Source organism: Rutidosis leptorrhynchoides, chromosome 6 (genome assembly GCF_046630445.1).
Source record: "Rutidosis leptorrhynchoides isolate AG116_Rl617_1_P2 chromosome 6, CSIRO_AGI_Rlap_v1, whole genome shotgun sequence".
Lineage (NCBI taxonomy): Eukaryota > Viridiplantae > Streptophyta > Magnoliopsida > Asterales > Asteraceae > Rutidosis > Rutidosis leptorrhynchoides.
The window spans coordinates 433,671,550-433,686,197 of record NC_092338.1 but is presented as its reverse complement, the minus strand read 5'-3'; the positions used below and the strand labels follow the sequence as shown (position 1 = coordinate 433,686,197).

Sequence of the window (14,648 nt, the reverse complement as noted above, 5' to 3'; positions counted from 1 at the left end):
AAATGTGGTCCTCCACACTGCTCACAACTAATTTGTATTGAGTGAATATCCTTAGTCATCTTTTCCATTCGTCTCTCGACAGCATCTATCTTTGCGGAAATGGAATCTAAATCATGGCTAGAATCGGCTCTAGCTGCTTTAGATGATCTAATGATATCTTTTTCTTGGTGCCACTCATGTGAGTGGGAAGCAATGTTATCAATAATTTTGTAAGCATCAGTTGTTGTTTTCTTCATAATGGAACCACCAGCTGCTATATCGATGTCTTTTCTTGTAGTGATGTCGCATCCTTGGTAGAATATTTGTACTATTTGACAGGTGTCTAAACCATGTTGCGGACATCCTCTTAATAACTTTTCAAATCTTGTCCATGCCTCATATAGAGTTTCATTTGGCTTTTGTGTGAACGTAACAATTTCTCCTTGAAGTCTCACGGCTTTGGATGCCGGAAAGAATTGTTTAAGAAATTTTTCAACTAAAATGTCCCATGTATCAATCGCCCCTTCAGGTAACGATTCCAACCAATCTTTGGCTTCTCCCTTTAAAGTCCAGGGAAATAACATGAGATATATCTGTTCATCCTCCACTTCTCGGATTTTAAATAGAGTGCAGATCCTATTAAAGGTATGAAGATGTTCATTTGGATCTTCCTTCGGCGCACCACTAAATTGGCATTGATTAGTTACCATGTGTAGAATTTGTCCTTTGATTTCATAATCTGACGCATTTATGTCAGGTTGAGTAATTGCGTGACCTTGGCCAGTGCGTTTAGCTCTCATTCGGTCTTCCATACTTAGAGGTTCCAGATTCTCCATGATTGAATTTGTTGAATCTGAATCACTAAAGGATTCTGATTTAATGGTTGGTTCCTCAACAATCTCTGTTTGAATAATTGGTGATTCCGGAGGAAAGATTAGTAGTTCAGGATCTATGAATTGTCCCTGAATATTCTCCGGATTCTCAATTGTGAGGTCGGGTTCAAAAAATGGATTATCGGAAATTTGAATTGGAGTACTTGGTTGACTAGATGACGATTCTAACGAAAAATCAACGGCGACAATATTTGCTAGATGTCTTGATCTGGTTACAGGTGGTGAACGTACAAAAGGTGGTGAACGTTTTGCTCGGTGCATTCACTGAATATCCTATTAGTTTTTTTAAAAAAGAAAGAAAAATTATATAAGTTATCCAATTAATAGACTTTTCTGATTTTGCCCACGTTTTGAATAGCCAAAAGATGCAGCAGAGGGGCAGGATTCGTTTGGTCTCAATATAATTGAGTACTGTTTGGCTCCAATAACCTGGTCCACGTACAAATCCAACTATTACTACGAACCAGAAAATTTTGATGTCTATCAATTTAACCACTTAAAATAATTTTTCGAAATTTTAGATAAGAAATAGAGAAAATTCTAAGTCCTAAAAACTAGGATGGCGAGAAATAAGAAAGAAAAAGAGCGCGTCGAAAAACGTTGAAAAATAAAAAGCGTCGAAAAATAAAATAAAAAAAAGAAAGTAGCGTCGAAACTTAAAAAGGAACTAAAAACTAAAAATTAAAAGTTGCGTCTAAAAATATTAAAGCTTAAAAGAAAAACTATATCCCAAATGGCAATAACTTAAAAAGGTACTAAAATATAAAAACGGGGTCGCAATATTCTAAAGCACCTAAATCTTAGTCTAAAGAAAAAGCACTTAAGGGATTTTACGGCAAAGCCTAAAAATCTAGAAATAAAAATAACTATGGCAAATACTATATTTAAAACTAAGTACGAGCAAAAAATACAAATATTACGCTAAAACGAATAAAAAGGGTACAAAATATAAAAATATACTTAAAGTTGTAAAAAGTACAATTTTTATAAAAATATTATTTTTATATTATTTATTTTATAAAACTATTAATTTTGTAATTTATTAAAACTAATTAAACTAAATATATAAATTAATTAATAAAAACTTAAACTAAATATTAATATTAAAAAACAACCCTAATTAGGGTTTAGATAATAATAATAATAATATATACTCCGTAATTAATGCAGAATAGGGTTTCCTGTTGGCGTGTCAGACACACTCATGCGATCGCATGAGAAATTGCCTTCGGGCTCATGCGATCACATGAGCCAGGGTTTTGGGCCAGGTTACGGGCTGCTACAGTAAAGGGCCTCGAGTTTTAATAATTTTTTTTCTGTTTTAAATTTTCTGTTTTATATAATTATAATATATTTATATAAATTAAATAAAACTTATTTTTTTATAAAATAAAGATAAAGAAACTTTTATAGAACTTATATATTTAACAAACTCTTAAAAATATTTATATTTATATTTTTGTTTTTCTTTTTATATTTTTGAATATTTAAAACGTATTTTTACAAAAACTTATTTTTATAAAAGTAAACTAAAAATTAATAAAAATCTTTTTTTTTATTATATATATAGCGTTGCGCTTCCGGCGTTTAAGCAGGATTGTTCCCCGGCAGCGGCGCCAAAAATACTTGATGTGTGCGAGGCGTACTAGGAAATAGCTATATTTTTACAACAAAATACTATTAAATACGATACAATTTTACACAAGATATTTATTTATTTATAGAATGGATATACTTAAACCTTGCTACAACACTTATAGGCAGTGTACCTAATCGTACAGTAGTGTAGTTTTTAGTAAGTCCGGTTCGTTCAACAGGGAAATCTTTTAAACAAAGCTTAACGCTATATTAGTTTTAATTTATAAAAATACAAATATATATATAAGTAATATTATTATTATAAAATGGGGTTTTTTACCGTTTAATGACCGGTTTGTCGATTTTAAAAACTTTAGTCGCAGTTAAAACCTAATGTAAAATATTAAATAAATAAAAGACTTAATTTAAAGCGTAAAGTAAATAACGATAATGAAATTGCGATAAATAAAAGTGCGATAAAATAAACTTGCGATAATTAAAAAGTACGATAATTAAAAGTGCAATTAAATACAATGACAATAAATAAAAGTGCGATAATTAGAAGTGCAATTAAATATGAAATAAAGGAATTATGCTTATTTAAACTTCCGTAATCATGATGTTTGACGTGTTGATTTTTAGTTTATTCCCATGGGTTAATTGTTCTTTGTCCTGGATTATTCAATATGTCCGTCTGGTTTTTGTCCATAACAGTCCATCATTCATAAATATAAAGTGCGAGTGTCCTCGTCAAATTATCCTTATACCCGAAGTCAAATATTCCAACTAATTGGGGACTTAAACTGTAACAAGGTTTTAATACTTTGTTTAATAATTACACCAGGTTATCGACTGCGTGTAACCCAAGGTTTTAATACTTTGTTATCTATTATGCCAAGTGTCCTTGTACATAATTTCACCCCTGTTTTAATAATTCCATAGACTATTAATCCATTCCCGTATCCGTTTAAATGAACGATTATTCGTACATATAAATATCCCGCCCATCGTGTCCGATCGAGTGTATATGGTTATTTATAGGTACGTCCAATTGTAAATCTTTATATTAAAATTAATAAACTATCATTTAGTTAAACAAATATAAAGCCCATTAATAGCCCATAGTCTAATTTCCACAAGTGTCGTTCTTTTGTCCAAACCCCAATTATGGTACAAAGCCCAATTACCCAATTTTAAATATTTTAGCCCAACATCATGATTACTTCGTCTTAAATAAGCATAATAATAACTTAGCTACGAGACATTAATGTAAAAAGGTTGAACATAACTTACAATGATTAAAAATAGCGTAGCGTTACACGGACAGAATTTCGACTTACACCCTTACAACATTCGCTAACATACCCTTATTATTAGAATTAAAATTAAAATTAAAATTAAAATTATAATATATATATATTATACGTTGAGTAAGAAGAAGGAAAAAGATGTGTTTGATGTTCACCAAACTGCGAATTTTATAGGCATGTGGGCTGGAAAAGGGGCTCATGCGATTGCATGAGTTTTGCTCCTCCAGGCCATGCGATCGCATGACCAGCTGGGGAGGCTCACATGTTGTTGTTTTCTTCTGCCGACGGTTTTTACAATATAATATAATATATATATTAATTTTAAGAATTAATTATATATTATATTATATTCATGTGCATAGTTGACTTGTAATTTTTAGTCCGTTGCGTCGAGCGTTGAGAGTTGACTCTGGTCCCAGTTCCGGATTTTCGAACGTCCTTGCGTACAATTTAATATCTTGTATTTTGCGTTTCGAATCTTGTACTCTTGTAATTTTGAGACGTTTCTCATCAATAATTGGAACCTCTTTGATTGTACTTTGTACTTTTGAGCTTTTTGGTCGTTTGCGTCTTCAATTCGTCGAATCTGTCTTTTGTCTTCACCTTTTATTATTTAAACGAATATCAATTGTAAATAGAACAATTGCAACTAAAAGCTTGTCTTTCTTGAGGGATAATGCTATGAAATATATGTTCGTTTTTAGCATTATCAGTTACCAGGTATTTACTCGTATGAATGGATTTTATAGCAGTGAGCAGACCTGCACTTTATTACGAAAATGAAATCTTGTGGTATATTAAAATTATTGAAATGATTGATATGATAAACCTATGAACTCACCAACATTTTGGTTGACACTTTTAAGCATGTTTATTCTCAGGTATGAAAGAAATTTTCCGCTGTGTATTTGCTCATTTTAAAGATGTTACATGGAGTCATTCATGCATATTTCAAAAGACGTTGCATTCAAGTCGTTTGAGTTCAAAATGACTGTTATGACAGATTAGTAATTCATATTAGGGGAGACATATATCATTTGTATTAAAAGCTTATATTTTGAAATGAGTTTGTCCTTTAAAAGAATGCGATGTTTGTAAAACGTATCATATAGAGGTCAGTACCTCGCAATGGGACCAGATGTTGATGTATTCGTCCAGGTGGATTAGGACGGGTCACTACAAAGGTGATGCATATATTGCCAGATTTTGAGACCACATCAACAAATACATGAATCCAACCAATTTATATTCTTACATTTTAGTTTTTCGTGATGTAATGTATGCATCGATTTATTTGTGACAGTTTTTAACCTTAATGATAACAAGTCTAGCATTGTTGCATCAAATGTATGATCAGACATCATAGTATTGAAGCCAATTTGTTTTGAGATCACAGCTAGGAATACTTGAACCCAAATTATGTTCTTACATTTTAGGTTTTTCATTACGTAATGTATTCATCGATGGGTGTGTGATTGTTTTTAACCTTAGCGATAACAATTCTAGTATTTTAACATTTGTTTGGTCAAAGGTATGATCGGACATTAAGAGGGGGATAAGTCACACATTGGATTAATCTACTGTAAGTCTGTAATACATAGTATTGAACCCAATTTGTATTGTACTACATTGTTACTTATTAATATTGCCAGAAGTTGATATCATAACTATTGGATTGAAAATCATCAAATTACTGTAATTTTTTTTTTTACCTGATGAAATCAGTGTGTTACCAATTTGATGTTGTTGAGTTTGCCTACCATCAAACTTCAATCTTATGTAATATTCTGATCCTCCATGATTACTGTTATAATCTCTTCTTTTTTACTGTAATATTCTGATCCTCCATGATTAAGGCTAATACACATATTTACTGTTATATTTGTATGGAGAGGGAATAAAAGAGAATAACGCTTGAATTAGGGTTGTTATCAGTTTGGATTTCGGGATTTCGGTTTATTCGGATCGGTTAGGTTTTCAGTTTTTTTGGTTTATTTGGTTAGGTTTCCTCGGTTATGAAACTATAAAATTCAAAAACCAAAAACCGAGCAAAAACTGAAACTGAACCAAAAAACCGAATTTGAATTCGGTTCGGTTTCGGTCAAAACCGAATTCGATTTTGAAATCAATTTTTTACTTTTTCCCCATGAGATGAACAAACATAAAATGTAATACAGAAACAAAAATTTTGGAAAAACATAGTGCATACCGAGCGTGCGGTATAATTAAGGTTCACTTAAAAGTATCGTATTCCTAAAACATTGAGTTGTTTATTGTCTTCAAACGATTTTTTAAAATTGGACAAACAAGTATATTTGGTGACAAGGTAACCTGCTCCAGTTTGTACTTACCTTTACCCATTTTGACACTTTACTCAACTCGTCCATTCGGTCCATCTTATCACCACCATCCATAAGTATTGGAAAACCCTTTTTTGCCATACATGAACAACGAAAGTATTGAACAACTTCTTTTTGTAGGGGACAAAGAATCAACCCCCATTGTATACTTGGTTGACTTGCAGTTTCCTCAAAATCTCGCTTTCTCTCGCATATCTATAATGATTTCAACTGACACCTTCATGAAGTGTTCACCATAACCAACCCATTTGATTGTCTTCTTTAGGTATAACTAGTGTATAAATAAAACCTACACCATTATACATTTATAAATTGGAATTAAAAAGAACTTGACATTCCTCATAATTAATCAAAATATACAGTCACAAGCAACAAAAATACAACTTTTTTGCAAAATGAAACAGGGGATCAGAACCACAACATTCTAAACACAACCACTGGTCATGTGCAAAATTGAACATGAGAACTCATAAAAAATCAAGTAATACATCAGGATCATCCAAATGTTAATGAAGAAATCAAAGCCATAACCAACTTGAAACCATTATTTGAATAAGAAATGCTAAAAGATCCGGTCCGGAGTCAAATAAAAGAGTGATCATGAGTTTAAACAACATAAGTGAACAGATTCAAACCGCTAATATGATAAAGAAAAGTGAAAATAAAATAAAATAAAAATACCAGTTCTTACCCACCACTATAATGGCTAACTTGCAATTTTAACACGTGCTAACATTATGTACTCCTTTGTGTGCTACTGATGACAATCAGAAAAAACAAAAAACATAATTATAGAAAAATATATATAAAAGACATACCTAATTCAGTTATAAGAGCGAACAAGAAGCTGAGGTAAAACCTAGGGGACGAACAATCAACCTATTCGATGGTTGACTTAAATAATCCCTCTTTCTCAGACAATTCAATGAGGAAAGTTTCTGACGCCTTCTTGATGTGTTACTAAATTCATTTAGAACCTTTTGAATCATTAAGATTATGAATCATTCAGTGCTTACTCATTCAGATTTATCAAACGCACCCTTAGCGTGACGTGCAATTAACCGAAATTAACAGTCACAAGCAACAAAAAACAACATTTTCGCAAAATAAAATCAGGGAAACAAATCATAGCATTCTAAACATGACCACTCCTTTAAGTTAAGTGGCTTGACTTTGGTTCATCTCTAAATGGATACAAACAATTGTTTGATGGTCTAATTGGACATGTGAGCAGTATCCTACTAACGACACAAAAAGTTAATCCAATATTTGGTACAATTTGTGATGTAACTCTGCATTAGATCATCAAACTAAACAAAAAGTGATGCTTAAGTGCAAAATAGTAACTGTGCCACATAACCCAACACTATATTCTGGTTATCTTATTACATAAAACATATGTGTGCAATTTCTCATCATGAGTGAAAGTCGCAAGCTGCAATTAGCAAAAGGTCTCATGCATGATTTTCAAGTGACTATGAAAATAGTAATTTCAGTGTTTAAAAGAACTTGTCAAACACGTTTATTCTATAAAAGCAGTGGAACACAATACTAACAGAACGGTTTTGCAAACAAAAACCGGATGAAATCAAATCCATGCATAAGAAACAATGAGTAAAACAATATGATGTTTATAGATATACCTGATAAGTAAAAGATGATGAGTGATGACTTTAAGAACCTCAAAAGAACCAAGAAGATGCTCTCTCAAATGGCTTCCCTCCACTAACAAGCAAACTAACATTAATGGATGCTGCTTATCTTGAATTTTAAACAAATATGTACAGAGTAATCCATTAATTATTTTAGATAAAAACCTAGGGTTTGAATTAAACATCACCCTAGGATTTGAAAACAAGAACAGAGTTTCCAGGCAGAGGCGGAGCTAGTAGGGTGGCTTGAGGGTGCTCAGCCACCCCCAACTGTAGTGGATTAATCGATACATGTATGTGTTTTAATTGTAAAAGTTTTGAGTTGTTGATAAAGAAGATGGAGTTTTTAAAGTTGAAGGCGAGTTTCAGATGTAAGTTTGGAAATCTCTGTTAGAAGAGATGATAACTCTTTGTCTTTTTCTCATTTTATGTTTTTGACCCCTCAACTAGTACAATATATGTAAGTATTAGCCCATCAAGTTTCATAAATGTCATTTAATCTTCATTTTAAAGTTAAATATTCCGTAATATAATATAAAATATAAATAAAATATAAATAGGAGATAGATGTATGTTTTATTATCATAAACTAGAATTTTATTTTATTTATTTCACATATATTGCATTCAAACTTTAAGTAATAAAAGATGTACGTATTAATAATGTTTTTGGGTAAAACTGTTCATAAAGTAAGTTGAAAATACTACTCAGTAGCATAAGTTTGAATAAGAAAATTTGTAATTTGTTATTGGGTGATGATAAATCTGTTTTTCATAGATCCACTTGTTTATGCAACAGTTATTTATACAGTACAACTATTAATGCATAAAAATAAGTAGATTTATCAAAACCTTGAGTGAAAATATCAACCCATTTGTCATTTGTACGTAAATTTTGTACCGTTCTAAATAATAATTTTATTTACTTTTTGATAGTCATAAAAAATCGGTAGTTGTAAAGACTTGAGCCACCCTTAACAATAATTTCTGGCTCCGCCCCTGTTTCCAGGGGCTACAAATTGAGATAATAGATTTTGAACTTAACATCTAACATGTGACAATACGTTTTCGTAAGACATAATATAATAAAAATGTCTGTTAGGATTATTAGAGTTAGTTAACGAAGGTTAATGAGCTAAGCGTGTTAGTTAGCTTATAAAGCTTATTTCTTCATTTCCTGTATTGTATGTTATCAGAGCTACATATCGTCGTTTTCGTAATCTGAAATTAGCAGATTACTGTGTTCGTTGATTGATTTGTTAAATTGATCAGTTGTGGTTCACACTTGGGTTTGTTTGGTTCAATTCAAGTTTAATTCACCAATCAATTTCAGAATTTACTTGATCAATGGATAATGAAACACCGGAAGCCAACTTTATGATTTCGATACACGATCAGTTACATATTTGGAGTTCAAATCCTTCTGGTATAGTTTTGACTAACATTCCCATTAATGGAAGTAACTTTTTAGGGTGGAGTAGGACGATTGAAATGGCTCTAGGAGCAAAATTGAAGTTAGGCTTGTGTAGTTGTGGCAAGATGAGAGAGTGCCCTTGTGGTATTACTGATAAGTTTTTAGAAATAGAAAGCATGTCAAAGTTAATGCAGTTTCAGTTTTGAAGAAATTGAATGATGGTTATGAATATGTTAAAAGTTGGATTTAATCCATGGATCCTTTACCAACTATGAATAAGGCCTATTATATTGTATTGTATACATATTAATTTAGAGACGTATGAACAGCAACTTGCAATTGCAATTGCATTTCCAAACATCGGACTATTGTAAGGGTTAAATATTTGATAACGTATATATTATAGTAAAATGTAATAGCGGAGCAATGGTTTGTGAAGTTGTTTAATACCTACTAGACCTGCGTTCAATTCCTAGGTGCTGTTGTTTTTGCCCTTTTCTCCTTCATTTTAAAAGTTTCAGCTTGTCCCCTCATCTTTTTATATGTTTTTTCACAATATTTTAGCCTTACTTTACAATAGTAATAAAATTATGTTTGTTTTTGCCCTTTTCTCCTTCATTTTAAAAGTTTCAGCTTGTCCCCTCATCTTTTTATATGTTTTTTCACAATATTTTAGCCTTACTTTACAATAGTAATAAAATTATGTTGGTTTTAATCTATAGTTAATATTAAAATGCTATAATGATGATGTCATTATTAGGCTAATTCCTTTGTTAAGAAAAAATCAAAAAATAAAAGAAAAAAATCTAAGCATAGTGGGTGATGTCATTAATCCAAATAATTTTGAATTAAAATTAAATCTTATTAATTAACTAATAATATTAAATCTTATTAATTAACTAATAATATTAAATCTTATTAACAATGTTGTTGCAAATGGGCTGGGCTTGGGTTCAAATGACCGTGACGTAGGAGACCCTAACCCAAACGGAAGTGAGTATGTTGACTTGCAAGACGTGTCCTCTTGTTCAATATACACCGCGGTAGCTCGTTTTCGTGTAAAAAAGAAAAAAGCTCATCCTTTGATTAAAAGTCACTTTATTAAACATGTGTGGGGTGGAAAAAATATGAAGCGTAACCGGCGCCGTGATAATTTTCGATGGCATGAGAGATACTTTATCGAGAATGTGATGAATGATTCGGAAGAGAATATTGACTGTTGCTCATGTTGCTCTTCATGTGCGTCATCGGACTCGGAAACATAATTTATTTTAGTCTCGTGTCGTGTTGCATCTAATATCCTCGTGTTTGTGAGTCCATTATAGTTTCGTGTTTACGGGTGTGTGTTCGTTTTTATTGTGCGGTTGTGGGTTGTCTCGTGTTATGTCTAGCTCCTTGCTAGTTCTTATCTCGTGTGCATTTTATATTTTAATAAAACTTGCATTTCAAAAAAAAAAATTATTAAAATTAAATAATTTTGAATTATTTTAATTAATTATTTTGAATTGAGTACGAGAAGGTATAAAAGTTAGGCAGAAGAAACTAATTTTAAATTTATATTTTAATTTACACTTTTAAAATAAAATGACAACCAATATTATCTTTTATGATTGGATGTGGATGGTTTAATATGCATTTTAGGTGTTTGATGAAATGTTCAGCTGACGAGTTTCTTAGTCGGACTCTGTGGTTCCACGGGTCATTAAACTAAATAACTTTAGCATTTACGTTCACTTAATACCTAAAACATATCATTAAACTGTTTCGTTTAAACAAACCCGTGAATCCACGGGTCATTTCACTAGTTAGTTTAATTAAACGTTAAATTAGGAGTGTTTGGCCTTTTAAGACGGTATTATGACTTAAAAAATAATTAAGTTTTAAAATTTACATTTAGAAAAATCTCACATATTCGCTTTTCAAAAAAAAAAAAAAAAAAAAAAAATCTCACATTTTCAATAGTTCATATATCTTCAAGTATAAATTGTTATTTTTATTATGGATCTATAAAACATTTTTTTTTTTAAATTTGAAAATTGTTCTTTGTATATGTCTAAGATACTGTATGTTATTTATTTTTTCCTTAAACATTTACTATTATTTTTCAAGTTACGTTAAGCTCATTAACGTTAAAGTATTTCAACGAAAAACATATAGTTATGTGCGGAAAAAACTTACGCATACATTTAGTAGCAATATCCGTCGAAAGCTCTTACATGGTCAATCGCACTTCGACCGCAGCGAAACGTGGTGACCTAAAAACTTGCTGTTCAGCAAATTGAAAAATAGAAGCAAGTTACTACTAATGTTTTTTAAACCAACTGCTTTATTTGCTAATATGAATAACGTACAATATAAATATTCTCAGAACAAGGCTGGAAAGAATGACAAGGGTGATAAGAGGTATTGCACTCACTGCAGTCATACTAAAGATCAATGTTTTGAGAAATAGGCTATGGTGATTGGTATAAAGGCAAAAAGAATAAAAAGAAACAGATTAAATTTGCTGCATAGGTTAATGGAATTGAAAACTACATGGCTCGTGATATAGAACATAATCAAAGTCAACATATCACTAAAAGCTTCAATAGGAATATAATTAATATAGAAGTTGATAGCAACAAAAATGAAGAAGGTTGAGAATAATCAGTAAGTTAATAATCAAAGAAAAACTTACACTCAACTCAATAAATTTATCCCGCTACTTGAAGTGCCACATAAAACTGTTCAAACACAAAGTACAAGCCTCAAATTTCTAAGGTACAACATCAATTAGGCAAAACACTAGAGTGCGTTGTTAGAATATTAGGACCCAAACAACGCAAGTGATTCTTCAAGATCACTCACCCACTTAATGAACGAAAGAATATAAATGCGAAAAAGTAAATCGACACAAGATATAACGTGGTTATATGCAATCGTTGTGATTGCTTTAGTCCACGGACCAACTAGAGATCGTTTATTTACTGAATATTTGAGAGTGGTGTGTTACAATGAGATACAATGAGCTCCATTTATAGGAGAAACAAGAACACTTAAGAAACTAGCAAGGAATCTTTATCATGACAAGTAATTATCATGTTTGCCAACTAACTATCTTTACACCCTTGAATTAGCATGATCACAGCCTCAATTCAAGGTGTAAAGTATCCACTTTGCACCTAAAGCAAAAGGAGAATCAAACAAAATCGGATCCCACATGAAAAAAGGTTGCGAGCTGCTGCCAGCAAACGTGCGCGCCGTGCACACTCCCAAACTTCGAGCAAGCCTTCTGATCAAAACTTCTCTAGTGCGCGCAGGGAGCGCGCCGCGCACCATCACCGCGCACAATCAACTTGCTCTGTTTTTGATCTGTTTTTCTCTGTTTCACGCTTACCGAAATCTGCAAAATCCGTGCAAGTGTTGAAACACATTTTTTTTTTCTCGTTTTGTATAAATGTCTCCATACTCTAACAAATCTCCCACTTTGAGACTTTGAACAAAACTCCAATCATATCAATGAATTAACCAAGAACATTAAATCACCTTCGATTGCCGCCAAATACCATTTGGGACACGCACGCTCAACACATACTTCGGATGAGTAGACTTTCGATAAAAGGTCTTCAATACTACTTGTTAAACTTGTAACACCATTCACATCTCTAGTTGGGGTCTTCTCTCATCAATTCATGAGAAGACCAATTAAGGTAATGCAAAACCTCAATTTCTCCGTTGTAACCACCTTAGTAAATATATCGGCAGGATTCTTCGTACCAAGGATTTTCTCCAAGAATAAAGTGCCATCATTTATATGTTGTCGAATAAAATGATACCTTATCTTGATGTGTTTCGTTCGACTATGAAACACCGGATTCTTCCCAAGATGAACCGCACTTTGTTGAAACACATTTTTTTTTTCTCGTTTTGTATAAATGTCTCCATACTCTAACATGCATTACCATTGCTGATGATAATAATCCTAATAGTGTTCATGATAGAAATTGAGTGGGAAAAAATAGATTAATAACAAAAATATATCAATATTAAATCATGATTGGTTGGATTTTTTGTCACCCCTCCGTGACTTTTAGTCACACATGTGACTAACGCCATTACCTAAAGCTGCGTTAAATTCGTTACCTTCCATCACTCGAGGTCCAACTTAACGCATAAATGTAACGCTGCGTCGCTGAGAGTCTAAATGGCTATAAACAATTGTTTGAGGGTCTTACGCTTGAGCAGTTACCCTATGAAACATAAAAAAGGGTGTACACGTTTAATGAAAGCCCATATGGAGAAGTGGACCAAGATTGGTGGACAACTAGTGAAGAATCTTTCAAAAAAGGAGGCTAAATGGGCTGCAAGTTTTCAATTAAAATACCCAACCAAAACCCTTTATGGGCCAGCAACGAATTTGTGGGGTTTTCTTCGTTTAATTTTGTGGGGTTTTAACCTATTTGGTATTTATAAATATTGATCGATCCATAGGTTACGTATATCTTAAAAACAAAAACGATGGCAAATTACATACCTTTACGGATACAAATCAAAATCTTTTATAAGCTTCCTCCTAAATCACTTATTCGATTTCGATCAGTCTCCAAAGAATGGAAGTCTTTGAGTGATAGCTCTGAATTTAATTCCGATTACATTCTCAACCAGGCGCAACGACAACGTTTTCTTTTAAGGGTGTATACATTCTCAAAAAAGGGGTTTTCGATCATGGTCATGAAAAAGGAGAGTATTGTTGGGTAGTTGATGATGATGATATTTTCCTTCAAAACAAAATTTATTTGACGTATCCTCCATCCGTTAACCGACTTCTAAATAAAAACGGTGAACAGTTTAATGCTTTAGAGTTTGTTGGTAGTGACCATAGTTTGCTATGCTTTACTGGTTGTTATGTAGATGTAGGTGATGAAGATTAAGGTTCACTTAAAAGTATGGTTTTTCTAAAATATTGAGTTGTTTATTATCTACTAACGATTTTTAAATTTGTACAAACAAGTATTTTTGAGTCAAGTTGACCCACTCCAGTTTGTACTTAGCTTTACCCATTTTGACACTTTACTCAAATCGTCCATTCGGTCCATCTTATCACCACCATCCGTAAGTATGGAAAGCCGTTTGTTTTGGCATATCTGAACAACGAAAGCATTGAACTACTTTTTGTAGGGGACAAAGAATCAACCTCTTCAAAATCTTGCTTTCTCCTTTTTTTTCGAGCATATCTGTAATGTAGTTCAACTGACACCTTCATGAAGTGTTACCATAACCAACCTATATGATTGTCTTCTTTAGGTATTATTAGTATTTAAATTATAACCTGTACTATATTGGAATTAAAAAGAACTTGGCATGCCCCATAATTAATCGTAATATAGTCACAACTAACAAAATACAACTTTTTTTGCAAAATAAAGCAGAGGATCAGAATTACAGCATTCTAAACACAACCATTGGTCATGTGCAAAATTGAAC

The 14,648-nt window shown here is 32.2% G+C and overlaps 1 non-coding gene across 1 annotated transcript; it reads left to right on the top strand.

Annotated features, from left to right (window-relative positions):
- The first annotated feature begins 324 nt into the window (after positions 1-324).
- LOC139856227 (small nucleolar RNA R71) lies at positions 325-431 on the top strand. Its single transcript, XR_011761724.1, has one exon. It is a non-coding gene; the product is annotated as a small nucleolar RNA R71 (small nucleolar RNA).
- The last annotated feature ends 14,217 nt before the right edge of the window (positions 432-14,648 follow it).